Genomic DNA, 14401 nt, shown 5'->3' with positions numbered 1-14401 from the left:
TATCATGAAAAAATGTATCCATTATGTTTCCCTAGTTGTTAAAAAAAAAGACTAATAAAAAAAGTCGAGCATGCACGGTAGATGGTTTATGCGAAACATCCTATTTTGATTTGTATATATCGATTACGAAATAAGAGCTTTTTTATTGTAAATATTTTATTGACCATTCACAGATTTTCATAATTTCTGGAAGACAAGCTACAATGGATTTATGACAACTAAAGTAAGAGATGTATACTTCCGAGTGCAACGTATCTAAATATCTTGGTAAAATAGCACCAATTGATGTACCAATCTTGTAGTTGAAGCGACATATGCAGCTATTAGGGGCACCTAACAATGAAATGTAATGAAAAAAGAAATTGTTGCCAAATATTTGTATTGTTGCAATCATACTTACTGCAGTAGTAACTTCAGGAAACATGATTGTGACGTCATACTATTCAAAAATCCTAAAAAGTTAAAACTCCAGATGCTGTCGTATCCTGTTATCATCGTTAGGAGAGGCATGACGAACAGGTTTTTAAGTTTTGTTTTTTTTTTTTTTTTTTTTTAGATAGACCTAGGAATGTTTTACACATTCACTTATATGCATAGTTAAGGGGTTAATAAGCCTCATCTGACTACCCACTAAATCCACCCCTGACTTGAGATATCATACCGGTCATGAAAAATGCATCACTCACTCTAATCACACTACTAGTAGTGCAAGCGTGGGAAGCACCTCTAGTAAAAGCTGCGGATCACATCACTTCCGTGACCAATCACATTTACTCGGTAGAAAGTTGGAAAAACTGCGAGCCCATTGTTAAAATATTCACATCTCACCACTGTATAACTATATACAAAGGCAGAGATATATATATAAACAGGTAATAGGGGTCTGTACGAGCTCCAAATTCACAGTACTGGCAGCAAACCATTTTTTAAACCACTAAGAAAAAGAACAGCAACCAAATAAAGACATACATATACATAGACAACATGATTTCTTTTGACAGCAACTTAGAAAAGATCCAACATGATATCTATCCCAACAATATGACATTAACAAAAACGAATGTAGACAACACAAAATAACGTTTTTAGACCTCAAAATAAAAATTAAGAAGAATAACCAAGTAGAAATAGAAAATAAAGAGAGAAGATTATAACTTTGAAATAATACACCTAAGCAATTGGTGCTCCAATATACCAATCAAGATACAAAGAAATAATTACTTCACAAGCAATAAGAATATGCAACAATAGTAAAAACAGATCTGAAGCACTTTAGACATTAAAAGATAAGCCCACTAAGAACAGAATTCAACAGATTTATCAAAATGTACTTAAGTAATGTAATACATAATGAAACAAAAGAAGAGGGCCATACAGAGTGATAATAGAACCACAAACATCAAGACAGGACCATAACCCCTGGCTTTTAGCCGTGAAGGGTATTGTGTACGGCATGTGCGTTTTGTATGCAATAAAGAGTTCTTCTATTATGTATAATTTTGTAAATATATTATTTCAGCCTTCATGGGCTAGTTTAAACCCTGTAGAGTGTTAAGAGAACGAGAGAGAGAAGCTTTATGTTAGGCTAGTATTCTAGTTTTATTTTAGTTTAATTTAATGTAGTTAGACATAGGATGGATATAGAATTAGTTATTAGACTTTGATCTTCATTTTTTTTACTTTTTCGTGTGCTCAATGCATATAATATTATATTTTGTTTTTTTAATATTTTATTTATTCGTTTTTTTTATTATTTTTACATTTTCGCATTTTGTGCATTACTGTATGTTTTCCCTGATTACATAGGGTTAACCCTGTTCCGTAAGAGGTTGCAACTTGAGCCCATGACAGAGGGTGGCAGTCTCAAAATTTAATGCAGCAAAGTAACTCAATCATTTTTTTGAATCAGTCAGAAGTGTGTAGCACAATAATTCTTGCTGCAGCTTGGAATTTTTTTTTTTAAACATTTCACCATTTAACATTTTTAATTAAAAACTTGATTTTAAATAATACTGTTATACTTTTAGTTTTTATTATTTCACATTGTACTTTTTTTTTAAGTAAAGGTAACATAACGTAGATGCCACAGTTACCTCTACATATTTCAATAAACTCAACCTCATTTCATTTTAATAATTTTTGGCTACATATATGGACTATTTCAGCATATTTTGTTGAAATAATGAAATGGTGTGGCATCTTGAACAGATACCATTTCACATATATCAGCCAGTTACCTACTAATTTAAGTTTAAAACTTTAGTTTAAAATTATAATATAAGAATAAGAGTATACAGTAATGTTAAATAGAATTTTAATTTGAAGTATAATTTTAATTATAAGCAGTGGTGAGCTGTGAATATTTTAACAATGGGCTCGCAGTTTTTCTGACTTTCTACTGAGAAAATCTGATCGGCCACAGAATTGACATCATCCGTGGCTTCCACCAGAGGTGTTCCCGCACTCACTACTAGTAGTGTGATTAGAGCGCTTAACGCATTTTTTGTGACTGGTACGATTACTCAAGTCAAAGGCGAATTTAGGGGGATGGACAGACACAGCTTATTACCCCCTTAACCATGCATATAAGTGAATGTTTAAAACGTTCCTAGGTCTATCAAAAAAAAAAAAAAAAAACCTGGTTGTCAGGCCTCTCCTTATGATGATAACTGGATATGACAGTGTCTGGAGTTCTAACTTTTTAGAATTTGAGTAGTATGATGTCACGATCATGCTTTCTGAAGTTACTACTGCAGAAATGATTGCATCAATACAAATATTTGTCACATTCCATTGTTAGGTGCTCCTAAGATCGGTACATCAATCAGTGCTGTTTTACAGAGACATTTAGATATGTTGCACTCTATTTACTAGGTGGTAGATGAAGATGACTCATCAACCGGTGCAATGCCACCACTTTGCTTATTGGAGGCTTGAAGTGGTGGAACCCATGTTTAGTCTCTAGAGCTAAGTTCCAGTCAACTCTTCCCTATCTCTTCCATCATGCAGTATGATTGATGACTTTTGAGGTTATGATGAACATCGTGGCGAGATCCAATATTCCTTACATTTCGAGGGTACAGCTCTAAAACGGTGTTCGCAGGCCGGCCGGCCACTAGTTAGTACACCGGACCGAACCTATTGGTAACTCTCTAGGAGGCTCCCAGATCAGCAAGTTATAATCTTGCTACCTCTACTGTGTCAGATAGTGACTGGAAGAAGTCTGAGTAGTGTGTATGCGGGGAGCATTGTCGAGGCCACATTATGTCAAGGACCTGGGTATATTCTTACCATATGTATGCCATATCCAAAAATTTCATTATTTCAAACAGCATGTCCACCCACTTTTTCTTACTATTGAATACACCATGAAATGTCAAACTAACAGAACAAGCTTATCTGTGAAAAGATCTAAAACTCCCAAGCACTTCCTAATTCATTTCACAAATATACATGGTCTCAATTCTAATCTCAGCAATATCCATTTCCACTTGCAGTCTGCCAAACCCCATGTACTTTTTCTGACAGAATCTCAGTTATTGGTTGATTCAACTACTGCTCATCTCAGATGCCCAAATTATTCGCTGTATGATTCCTTTCACCCCAAAAGTGGTACTTGTGCATATGTCCATTCTGATATTCCCTGTCAGAGACTTGCCAATTTGGAATCTCCTCTCTTTGATCTTCTCTGGCTTAAAATCTCTCTACCTCATTGTGTCAAATTCATCTGTTGTCTCTACCGTTCTCCCAACTCCACTAATCACTTGGAGCTCTTTGACTTCCTCTCTTTACAACTTGACTTTCTCCAGCCCAACTTTCCTGACAGTGAGGTAATTTTCCTTGGTGATTTTAATGTTCACAACTCCAGCTGGCTTCCGTTTTCTAGTGACACACCGACCCAGCTGGTCAAGATGCTGAGGCTTTTGCAATTACTAATGACCTTGAGGAGATTGTTCATTTACCTACAAGAAAACCGGACAGTCTTAATCATACAGCCAACACGCTTGATCTTTTTCTCACAAACAACCCTTCTGAGTACACAGGCAAAGTAAGAGGTCCTTTAGGCACTTCAGATCACAACTTGGTGATTGTCTCTTCTCCAATGGAGCCTTTATCTCATGGCTATCCCAACCTCATGTTATTTGGCATTACAAGAATGCAAAATGGGATGACCTGCAAGACTTCTTTTCTTTTCCTTGGTCGGATTACTGTTTCAAAACTTTTGATGTCAACGTTTGCTCAGATTGTGTCAGCGAAATTATTCTTGCAGGAATGGAATCCTTTATCCCACACTCCACTTTAAAATCTTGTCCTTTATCTAAACCTTAGTTTTCCAATAAATGTGCTAAGGCTGTTCAAGAGAAGAATGTTGCATATCGTAATTGGCTTGTTTCTAATTCTTCAGTTTCATTTTCTGCCTAGACCAAAGGTCGCAACAATTGTAAAGCAGTTATTAATCAGTCCAAACTAGAGTTTGAATAGGCTAAGAGTAGAAAACTTGCTTCGTGCCCTAATGGGAGCCGAGCCTTCTGGTCCCTTGGCAAAGCTATTGACTGCAACTTTTGCCCATCTCTGCTGCCACCTCTGTCCAAACCAGTTGGTTCTGTTGTCACTTCAGCCAAGGATAAAGCTGACCTGCTAGCATCCCATTTTTCTTCCAACTCATATTAATGATCTTGGTAAAACACCTCCCACAATTCCCAACACGCTCCATTCAATGCCTCCTGTGGTCTTCCGTCAAAAGAATGTCAGAAGGATTTTGACGAATCTTGATGCCAAGAAAGCTCCAGGTCCCGATGGTATTTCTCCACTTGTTCTCAAAACATGTGCTCCTGAACTTACTCCTATTCTTTGCCGCTTTTTTCACGTTCTTATTCCAAATGTGTTTTTCCTTCTGCATGGAAATTCTCATATCCAGCCAGTTCCTAAAAAGGGTGACAAATCCCTCCCATCCAATTATCGTCCCATTGCAATTACGTCTATTCTTTCTAAAGTAATGGAGAAATCAATTAACCACCAACTCTTAAACTACCTAGAAACCTTCTATCTGATCAACGATCGCCAGTATAGATTCCATCAGTGCCTATCCACTGGTGATGTTCTGGCTTATTTTACCCATTTATGGATTAATTCAATGGAAAGGTTCAGTGAAACACAAGTAGTTGCTCTTGACATTTCAGAGGCTTTCAATCGTGTTTGGCATAAAGGTCTTCTAAACAAGGTTCCATCTTATGGTTTGCGAACCGTTTTTAGTAATTGGTTATCCAGTTTTCTCTCCGATCGCTCACTGAATGTGATGGTAGATGGCTCTGTCTTCTCTTCTAATTCTCCACTAATGCCGGTGTCCCCCAAGGTTCAGTTCTTTCCCCTACTCTTTTCCTCTTGTATATTAATGACCTTCTTCCATTGACTGGAATTCCTATTCATAGTTTTGCCGATGATAGCACATTGCATTCCACTTTCCATTTTGAGAAACTTTGCCCTGTTCAATCAGCTTCAACTTCTCGAATATCTGTACCAATTCCTTAAATGCCGATCTTCAGGTAATTCTCCAGTGGGGTAAAGACAACTTAGTTGATTTCAACCCTTCTAAAACTCAGTCTTGTCTTATATCTCGCAAAAAGGATTCTTCTGCTCCTATGCTTATCTTTAGTGACACTCCGATTTCTAGGCAAAATGATATATCTCTTTTGGGGATTACCCTGACTTCTAATCTCTCTTGGCACAAGCACATTACAAATATTGCTTCCTCTGCATCTAAAAAACTTGGTTTTCACTTTTGCTCTCGGCATTACTTTTCTTCCAAACAGCTGCTCACTCTGTATAAATCACAAATCTGCCCTGCCATGGAATATTGTTCCCACATCTGGGGTGGTGACCCCAAAACCTCTCTCAGGCTTCTTGGTTCCATTCAGAAGAGGGCAGTTAGGTTAATTAATAATTCATCTCTAACAGAGTCTCTCCTCTCACTGTCTAATAGACGTACTGTTTCTGCTGCATGCCTCTTCTACAGATACTTCCATGGACACTGTTGTTCTGAATTGGCTTCTATAATTCCCGCTCTCTCTTTCAAAACAGTCCGAACACGTGCAGCCACCAGCCAACATTCATTTACTGTCCAACTTCAAACTCACAGAACCAACTTTTCATCTTCCTCGTTTATTCATTCAACTGCCATTTTCTGGAACAACCTTCCTTCATACGTATTTCCTGAAAATTACGGTCTACAGAAGTTCAAGTCCTATGTCAACAAATATCTTCTTTCGTCTTCTCAACCTCCAACCCAAGCATGGTACTAAATACTATAGGTTCTAATACCTCTCGTGTTTGGGGTTTACATATAAAAAAAAAAAAAAAATTCAAAAGTATACATCTCTTACTTTAGTTATCATAAATCCATTGTATTTTACTTTCAGAAATTATGAAAATCTGAATGATCAATAAAATAATTACAATAGAAAAGCTCTTTCATTTCATAATCAATATATACAAATCAAAATACCTAAAAGAAATGCAAATGATGTTTTGCATAAGCCATCTACTGTGGGTGCTCAGCACATGCGCAACTTTTTTTTTTTTTTTAAACTAGGGAAATAAAATGGATACATCTTTTTCGTGATAAAATTTTAATACTGCAAACAAAAAATAACATGAAATATTTCCCATATCACAGATAACATAACTATCATAAAGCATTCCACAATATAAAAACAAATATTACATAAACTTTCTAGAAAAAGTACACAACAAAAAAAAAAAAAAAAAACAGATTACAAGGAAAAAAGTTATTTCACAAATATTCTAGAAAAATTTATTCTAAAAATTACCATATACAATTTACTTCATTAATATTTGTTGTCGATCTTCCACTTTGCTCAATAGTTGAGCGAAGATTACAGAGGAATAGTTTGATGAAACGATCCAGATCAAATTGAAGCAATGGTTTTCCATTTAGATGTATGGTCATTATAATTTGCAATATAATTAATTACGCTGAAAGCTCATTCAGCTTCAGCACTGCTAATTGCAATAGTTTCAAAGATATTTTCTGGCTTTCTTAATTGAAAAGGCAATTTCTCAATTTTAAAGAAACTGTCTTCGACAAAATCTATAAAATCATTAATTTTTATTTCATATTTTATCAGAAAACTTAAATTTCCTATTCAGTTTTCACCGTCTTACCACAGAGACAAAAGTTCTTCCCCATTCCATGATTTCAGGTAGCATATGTTTAAAATTTCTTTCAATGGTATCATTATTTTCTTTAAAATCTCCCTGTTACATTAATAACTTATCCTTTAAAGATAAAACAACGCATTTAATAACTTGTCATGAGATAATTTTTTCACTTTTGATTCCTTCCAATTTGGGGAGAGCCAGAGGTTTATCAAACTCTAACAGGAAGCTAAGTGATTTTGTAATAACTGAGAGCAAAGTGGAAGAGAAATTGTTGAAGTTAAACATAAGGAAAGCACCTGGGGTGGATGGGATCTATCCAGTTATATTAAAAAGGGCAGCAAAGGAAGTAAGCAAACCCTTAGCCATAATTATGAGAGCTTCCTTGGATTCAGGGGAGGTACCCATGGACCAGAGGTGTGCAAATGTATCACCAATTCACAAAGGAGGTTCAAAAGGTAACACAAGTAACTACAGACTTATTAGTTTAACTTGTGTCTGGGGAAAATAATGGAATCACTGGTTAAAGAAGCATTGCAGGATCATCTAGACAAGACTGCAGTAATAGTTAAGACACAGCATGGGTTTATCAAAGGAAGGTCTTGTCTGACCAATTTGATTGGTTACTGTGATGTGGTCACAAAGGAAACAAATGACAAAAATAATTTTGATATCATATACTTGGATTTCAGGAAAGCTTTTGATACTGTTGCACATGGAAGACTGCTGTACAAATTGGAGAGGTATGGCATCAAGGGTAAGCTGCTACATGGATAAAGGGATGGTTGAGTGGAAGACAACAGAGAGTGGTAATCAATGAACACTGCTCTTCGTGGACAAATAGTAGTAGTAGTAGTGGCATGTGATGCAAGAAAGCAAATGTATGAGCTTATGCAGCATCAGCCAAAAAAAAAAAAAAAAAAAACACACCATTCCCTCCAAATGCCTGTCCAGTTCCTCCTTAAATTTATTAAACCTATAAACTTCCACAACGACAAATGGAAGTTTGTTCCAGCAATTAACCACCCGCTGGCAAAAGGCAAATTTCCGCACATCTATTCTACATCTGTCTTTTCTTAATTTGAATTTATGCCCCCTTAGGTTCGTAATCTGAAGAGGTGGAAGGATCCCATCAGAATTCAGCATGCTCAACCCATTCAAGGCCTTAGTGTTATTAGTGGAGTTCCCCAGGGTTCAGTGTTGGGCTGAGAAGTGGCAACTGGAGTTTAACATTGACAAATGCAAAGTACTGCATATGGGTAGCAATAACCAAAGAGAAACATACCAACTGGGTGGTACTACACTAAGGGAAGTGGAAAGTGAAAGACCTGGGGGTAATTGTGCAGCCAAATATGAAGTTCGCTGAGCAGTGCAGATGGGCTGCCAGGGCAGGTCATGGAGTTTTGTCAATGATATATAAGAATTTTGCTAGCAGAGACAGGGAGGTGATAATCCTTGTTATACAAGGCAATGGTCAGGGCCACACCTAGAGTACTGTGTACAGGTCTGGAGGCCTCATTTTCGGAAGAATGTAGAACTGCTCGAACGAGTACAAAGAAGGGCAACAAGATTTGTGAGTTGGAAACAAAGGTGCTCTTACCAAGAAAGGGCTTAAGTCCTGAAAATTGCAGCACCTGGAGAGTAGGCACCTGCGAGATGCTCTTATTGAGGTGTAAGAGGCCTTGAATGGGTTGAGCAAGCTGAATGCTGAGGGATTCTTCGTCTTGCTCAGACTAATAACCTAAGGGGGCATAGTTTCAAATTGAGGAAAGATAGTTGTAGAATAGATGTGCGGAAATTTGCCTTTAGCCAGCCGGTAGTTAATTGGTGGAACAGGCTTCCATCTTTTGTTATGGAAGCTAATAGCCTAAATAAATTTAAGGCTGAGTTGGACAGGCATTTCGAACAAATGGAGGGATGAAATTGGGGGGGGTTGGCTGATGCTGCATAAGCTTGCTTTCTTGGACATATGCCTCTACTAATGCTAATTCTTTCCACTTCGACATACTCTCAATTTTAGCTTCATAATTTCCATCAGGATTTTTCAAATTAGCAATAGCATTGGTAGTTCGAATAATTAATTTATATGCTTTTACCATTGTCATTCTGTAATGCTTCTGAGGGGTAAGAGCTCCTGCAGGATGTCGACCATTAGTGCTAAATGGTTAAGAAATTCCAAATTTAAAAGTCTATTTAATAATCCAGAATATTTAACTTCTGATTCAAAATGTTTGCACAAAGTGGGATAATTCCTCCAACCCACAATTGCCATCCGCAACCTACAAGCTGCTCATCATGGCCTGAACACACGACCAATCTTTATAGTTTCCACATAAAATTCTTTAGCAATTGTCCTTAATTCATGCTAGTTTCTTGTTGATTGGTGATAGTGTTTTTTTTTTTTTTTTAATTAATGCCTGTATGCCATTGTTTTCTGCACAGTGAAAGGCTCAACAAAGTTTCAAAATCTGCCAACATTTCATCTTCGTAAAGTTTACATAATATCATAGTTTCCTCAATCCCCCCCTCTCTACGTTGCTACTCACTAATTCTTTGAATAGTGCAAGATGTCGGAATCACATGGATATTGAGCTACTGTGACCATGTAAACATACGGGAGAAATTTACTGGAAGGCATGGATCACTCACTTCTCCGAAAAACCATATGCCTGTTTGTCAGAGTAAAGGGGAACCACAATACAGGTTGACCAGAGGCTATAATCAGTGTCTAGAATCTTCTTAATCCTCTGACTGGCTATGGAAAGCATATTGACTAGTGTGACTTCTCGATATTCAACTGCATAGGTTTTACAGACAAAAATAACATTCTAAAATGGTAATCCCTTTCACCCTTAATTTGCACTTTAATTACCTAAATTGCCTAAAGGCCAGAGGTGAGAACAATGCATAGAACTGTGTATGCATTGTTCATTCATTACATGGAAGAATCAAAAAAATTCACTATAAAGAAGTTTGCTAAACAGAGGTTCGACTGTAATTAAATCAAAAATGAAGCAATTTTAAAATACATAACCTATCGATTGCACATTAAAATACTGGGAATGGGGCCCCCTGCTTGCCCCACCATAGTTTCAACTCTGGATACTCAATAATTGCATTCAGGATTTCATTTGTAAAATAAATGATCTCAACAATGGGCTCGCAAATTTTTACAAAAAAATAACAATGGGCTCTCGTGAGCCCACTATAGCTCACCACCAATAAGGTTTTGGAACATATAGATATACAGACGACCCCTTCCAAATGCATATATCTACCATGTCCAGGGCTATTACTAACACAGACGGGAAATTGCACTCACAGATAACCTAAGCACCAACTTTATATTCTTCAATCATATACTGTTTACTTTCCTACAACTAAAATTCTTCCACACCCTGGGCTATTAGTGTAATACCCTATGACTAATTTGCCTATGACTCTGAGACCAAGGTGTCTTTCTATCCTAATTACCTTCCTAATTTTGCCTCATGTTAGCTAAACATGCCACACAATGACAACTACAATACACAACATTTATATATATAATCCAAAAATTAAAGGGGTGAAAAGTAATAGTAAAAAATAAATAAGAAAAAATAGTACAGCCACACACACACTGATTCTTTTTACAAAAAAAAAACACTTAATTTTAATATAAAATAACTTGTCACTGGGAATTAAGTTTATGTATTAAATAAACTAACCATTGAACAAATTTCTCAAACAAAGATAACAGCCTAATAACCTTCCCGGGAAAGAAACCAGTCTGTGACTTAATGTGGAAACTATTCTTTCAAAAATCAAAAATATAGATGAAAGTATGATATTCATATGTATACATGATGAGATATGATAAGTATTTGCATCACCAAAGTAGCTATTAATGCATGGAACATACAGAAGAAATGTCAGCAATATAAACATGCACTCCTCCAAAAACTTAGTATATTCAAAATGTTCCCAGAATTTCACGATGGTATTTAAGTGGTCTGTGCAACAGCTGTAAGGTTTTATGGGGTGTTGATATAGACTTTGTGGTGCACATGCATGCCAAGTGGGAACAGGCTTGACCACTTCACTCATGTGTCACAGCTAACTGATTGCAGTTTGAAGAGAATGCTAACAAAGTTCTTTAAAGTGCTACAGAGATTCTGCAAGCATTACAGAAAGTTTGAGATGCTTTGAAGAAAACAGCAGTTTACAAGCGGTTTAATCAGTTTAAAAAAATTAACAGGAAACGAACCTTGCAGCAGACACTCTGACAGTAAAAAAAAATTTGTGCAAAATAATAAGCAAATGACTGTTGTTGAAAGTGGTCGTGAAGTTGAACTGTGTTGCTCAGTATACAATCCTGATGTAATATTTAGAGATGTGCCACGTGTATAACAAGTTTGTACCAAGCTTGCTATTGAACAATCAAATGGACTATAGAAAAGCTATTGCAGGTGATTTGTGTGAAAAATCTACACAGGATCCAAGCTTCCCAACAAAACTGGTCACTGGGGTTAGTGTTGGGTGTTTGCCTATGACTCTGAGACCAAGGTGGAATTATCCAAATGGCATACAAAAATTTCTCCAAGACCCAACCAGGCAGTCTCTTGCAACAAAATTCAACATCAAAATCATGCTGATTTTTTTTTTTCCCCAAAAAAAGGATGGAATAGAGCACCATCAATTTGTGACTAGGAGAGAAGCATTACTGCTGCTGACTATGTTTGAAATCGACACTTTTTCATGAGACTACAAGGCAAATACAACCTCAAAAATGGAAGGATGGTTTGATCGTACACCATGAAAATGTGCCCAGTCACATGGCAATGACAGTTCAGCAGTTCTTGGTTAGGTTGTTGTTGGGTTTTAGGATCACCAATGACTAAGGCCACATTCCTCCATGTATATTGTCTGTAAATTGTGTTCTAAGGTTGATTTTCTGTTTGCTGGAAGAAAAACCAGAGTTTCCAAGAGGAAAACCATGCTACCGTTGCCTGAGAGAGTACTCAGTCGTGTTGCGAAAATGCCCATAAAAATTCTTCCTGTCAGAAATGGTACTAACTCGGGTCTTTTCCACCTGGTGTGGGAAGGATGGCAATCCTACCAACTGTGATACCCACAAGGGCAGCAGTCCTTGGCACAGCAGCCTCCCTCAATCTTGCACTGTCAGACTTCTAGCTGTTCCCTAAACTGAAAATGAGGCTTTTAGGGTAATGATTTCGCTACAGTGGAGACAAAGAAAACGCTGAAGGAACCAGAAGTGAACAAACAAAAAAAAAAAAAAAAAAATATATATATATATATATATCATGATTTTAAAAGATGTTTCAAAGTTTGGGAGGACTGATGGAGCAGGTGTGTGTGCACACATGCGCATGGTTAGGCTTACCAACCTAATCACTTTAAAGATGATTAGATTAGAAAGCCAGTTCACTCAACATTTATAGTAAAATTCCAGGAACATTTTGGATGTATCTTGTATATAATAATGACTATATACAAGTAGTTAAGGTTCAGAAAAACAATATTTTTCATCTTCAAGCCTATGATTCAGATAACCTGCAAAGCAGGAAAATGCTTTAAGCCACTTTATTTTGATCCCTTCTTGAGGCTATCCCTAACCTTTAACTGTGTCAAAAATGTTTGAATACTTTGAAACAGCATGGAGAAAGACAGGAGAAAAATATCTTGAACAGCTTTATGCCCCAAATGATTTGTGTATCCAGTAGTAGGGTGGCTATAGAGAACTATATTAAGAATTTCTTTAAAAAAATCACCAATGAAGGTTTCTCACAGTAACTTTACTTGGGCACTGACACTGTCCAATAGCAGAAATCAAAATTCTCAGAGAAATATTCAGAACATCCAGGATATTCTGAAGATTTCTCTATTTCATTGGTCAAATTCTTCAAACAAGAAATCAGTCTGACTGTTTCAAACAAAGACTGCTCAACTGGATTTCATCAGATGAAGCCAACTATGAATGTTACTGCATATCAGACACTCAGTAGCATTCATAGTAGTATTCATAGAAGATCTCACACGCAGTGTCAGTTAAGTTTATTTTCCTAATTTGAACAAAAGAATCATTTTGGATATACGTACATCAAACCAGCATTTCTTGATGTTAATATTCATTGCAGGGAAATGTTTCATAATGCTAACTTAAATTACTAACATATTTATCTTTTAAATTCCATCTTTCATAGATATTTATACGATACTTTTTTGCATATCTTTACTGTATTATTTTGTTATACTAAATCCTTTAAATCATGAATTTAAAGGCTCCTTAAGTAAATCTTTAAGTAAATTCCAAATCAATGGGATTTACTTAAAGATATAATTACCATCAGAGGTAAAGGAAAGGGTTTTTTCTTCCATAAAAGTGACTACAGTGGTCTCACAGTTTTTAAATTCTGTACAGTGGGATCAACTGATGTTACCAACAGAAAATTAAGTGGGAAGCATTCAAGGAATTAATCGTGGAAGCTACTAAATGTTTCATACCTATTAAGAAATATTGTTCAAGGTTTAGGCTTAAATGGTTGTCTAATGAAACTTGTGGCAGAGAAAAAATGCATGGGATGCATATAAATTATCAGATGACACAGAAGCCTATGACAGATATAAAGTAGTCTGTAATCTAGTCACAAAGAAGGTTAGGCAGATTACGAGAAATCTTTGACAAAGGATGCTAAGAAAAATAGCAAGGATTTTACTTGTATAAACTAAAAGGAAAGGGATGAATCAGATTGGTCCACTTGATATTGATGGTTCGACTGTTGATGATCCTGCTCAGATAGCAAACAAACTGAATGAGTATTTTGCATCTACATTCACACATGAGGAGTTGATAAGGATTGAGAATGCCAGAACATTATCAAATTGTAGCAGGGTGCTTAATTATTTTGTAATATATGAAAGCAAAGTGGAAGAGAAATTGTTGAAGTTAAACATAAAGGCACCTGGGGTGGATGGGATCTATCCAGTTATATTAAAGGAGGCAGTAAAGGAAGTAAGCAAACCCTTAGCCATAATTATGAGAGTATCCTTGGACTCATGGGAGGTCCCCACAGACTGGAAATGTAAAAATGTATCCCAAATTCACAAAGAGGGATCAAAGGGTGACAAGTAATTACAGTCCAGTTAGTTAAACTTCTGTTCCGGGTAAAATAATGGAGTCGCTAGTTAAAGATGCATTGCAGGATCATCTAGACAAGACTGCAGC

The 14401-nt window shown here is 36.4% G+C and overlaps 1 protein-coding gene across 11 annotated transcripts in view; it reads right to left on the bottom strand.

Moving 5' to 3' along the window:
• The window catches only part of trol (terribly reduced optic lobes), a 1731230-nt gene that overhangs the window by 1384343 nt on the left and 332486 nt on the right, over positions 1–14401 (bottom strand). The gene's annotated exons all lie outside the window — the stretch shown is intronic.

Source organism: Mastigoproctus giganteus, chromosome 13 (genome assembly GCF_048544385.1).
Source record: "Mastigoproctus giganteus isolate SK-2022 chromosome 13, ASM4854438v1, whole genome shotgun sequence".
Taxonomy (NCBI): Eukaryota; Metazoa; Arthropoda; class Arachnida; order Uropygi; family Thelyphonidae; genus Mastigoproctus; species Mastigoproctus giganteus.
The sequence above is the reverse complement of the archived record's forward strand: the minus strand, read 5'-3'. Positions and strand labels throughout refer to the sequence as shown.